Below are 2851 nucleotides of genomic sequence, written 5' to 3'. Positions count from 1 at the left end.
TTGTGCCTAGAAACTGGGCAACCATTATTCTCTTATACAACAACAAACCTAGTGTAAATTGTGGAATTTTGCAAGCTGTGCAATTTGCCTTGTCAGTTGATCAAAATTTTGATTTCCCTTGCATTTCTGCTGTGATCTCCCTACCTTTTCGTCGAAAATCTTTTCAATTGATAATATACAAGAAGATGTTTATGGATTCAACTCAATTAGAAGAATGTGATGATCAACGTAATGCTTTTAAAAAGGTTGAAGACAGTTTTAAAGACAGTCACTGGAATCTATATATAGGTGTTTATGCGGACTTACATACTTATTCTGTAATTTCAGAATTTTCTGAGTTTCCACCCTTTGGGTGTACAAAGATAGAATAGCTGAAAAAATGTGTGTATATATATATATATATATATAGGGTCTTGCTAACATACTACATGAAGGTAGTATGTTAGTATGTATTGGAGTTTTTTACACACTTGATCATTTTTTAACTATTATTTAAAAAAATAGCATCATTTATTGTTTATTCCATAAAGAGCATCTTTTTTTTCATTATTAGCATATTACAAAAATTAAGCCCAACATTCATCTTCTTCACTCCATTTTTTAAAATTTAATGCATATGTGAATGCCACTTAAATTCAAGATGTATTGATTTATATGTCTTATATACTTTGTATATCAAGTATTACTTTAATTCAAAATGTATTTTTATGTATATAATTTTTGTATATTTATTTGTGAAGTGTCATCTTATTTTAAGATGTATTTTTAATGTATATTTCAAATATATTTTATATGTCAAGTGCCATTTTAATTCAGGATGTATTTTTTACATATATGTTTTTTGTATATTTATATGCCATCTTAATTAAATTTAAGATATATTTTTTTGTGTATATTTCACATGTCTAAGTGTCATCTTAATTGAAGATGTATTTTTTATGTATATTTTTGTATATTTTATATGTATTAATTCAATATTTTTTTTTTATATACGTTTTGTATATATTAACGTATATTATTATCGAAGTAAGATCTTTATGTTAAGAAAGGAAGAAGGAAGGAAGAGAAAAACTTAAGAAAGATAATTAAAAAGAAAACGAATGGAATAAATTTAAAAAATATATTGGCTTCGGCAGAAAATAAAATTAAGAAGATGAAGAAAAAGAAGGAAAGCTAATAGATAAAGAGAAAAAAATGCATGATTTTTGTACAAAGAATTATTGACTCTCCATTCAAATTGCTTATGTTTAGAGATTAATAATTAATATTCCTATTTTAATGGAACTGTGTGCTACAAGCATAAATATTTTCCTGCCACAACTATAAATATTGGATTTCATGCTACGAATTTGTTATATTTCTTTTAAATTGTGACAGTTATGTAAAGTTCCCGTATTGTCCCTATTTTTTATTTTCCTTAAATACCCCTTATAAGCTATTGTAATACATTAATGAGGGAGACCTTTTTTTGTCTTTTTACAAAGAACTAAACGGTGGGTGGGCGTCGTTCGGTTCGGTTCGGTTTTACAGAAGTTCGGTTCGGTTCATTCAGTTTTCGATTTATGATTTTAATAATCAAAATCGAACCGTAATAATTTCGGTTCAATTCGGTTTATTCATGTTCGATTTGATTTTAATCGGATCGGTTTCGGTTTTCAAGTCATGAAAAAAATTGTAACCAAATAATGATAGGTTAATTGACAATACACCGTGAGGAATTACATTATCTGCGTTAATATGTAATACTTCTGGTATCGAAGATTGTGCAGGTTGTCTCTCCTTTAAAACTTAGTTTTAATATAATATTGTAATATTGTTGGATGAGATTTTATCATAAATGCATTATTAGTTAAATTACTCCTGAAACTCTTGTCTTTTTTACTTTGTTGCAAGTAACAACATTTCCAATGGTAGTTAAAACTATCTAATTTGCATGGAATCTTGGACTCGCCACTAAAGTTACTCACTATCACTAAACTTCGGTTTTTCGATTTAACCAAAAACCGATAACCGAACCGAATACCGAATTGTTTAAGTATATAAGCCGCAAACCGACCGAATAAATCGAAAAATCAAGACCGAATAAATTAAAATTTTCGATTTTGACATTTTTCTCGGTTCGGTCGGTATTATGCCCCACCCTTTGCTCCCGACCTTTCATCCCTCTCTTCCCTCTCTGTCTCGTTCTCCTTCTCTTCTCACCTGCCCTCTTTGTGACATAATTTTCTATCTTCCTTTTCATAGGCTGCTGGTTTGTTAAGAAGGGGAGATCATACAAAAAGCAGAAAGGGGAACCATCGTGAAAGAATTGGCATACTCTCTATTACCTCATTCTCACCATATTTCAGATTTCCATTTTAAATATCAAGTTTAAAAGGATTAATCCTGATTTTTAACTATGGATTTATTCTCTAATAACTGAAAGTTTGTTCAATTATTAATCCTTACTTTTTCAATTAAATCCATCTCAACCCATCTCCTCTCTCAATTTGTTCTCCCTCCCAAACCCTCTCCTCCCCTTCTTACCTCTTCAGATCCAGAAATCCATTGAAGCAGAATAATGAAAATGTAAAAACTTCTCAGAAAATAAACCCAGAAAGCCATTGACGTAAAATAATGAGATGGGATATATATATATATATATATATATATATATATATATATATATATATATATATATTCTGTATATTATATACAAAAATCATATAAATTTTATACACTTTTACGGTTACCAAATATAAATAGTTTCTAGCGCGGGCTAAAAGTGATAATACCTCAAATTTATTCAATAGTTCTTCAAACCATTACTAACTGAACTATCGTTACCTATTTTTGGTGGCGATCAACCGTC

This window comes from Nicotiana tabacum, chromosome 14, assembly GCF_000715075.1.
Source record: "Nicotiana tabacum cultivar K326 chromosome 14, ASM71507v2, whole genome shotgun sequence".
Classification (NCBI taxonomy): Eukaryota; Viridiplantae; Streptophyta; class Magnoliopsida; order Solanales; family Solanaceae; genus Nicotiana; species Nicotiana tabacum.
The sequence above is the reverse complement of the archived record's forward strand: the minus strand, read 5'-3'. Positions refer to the sequence as shown.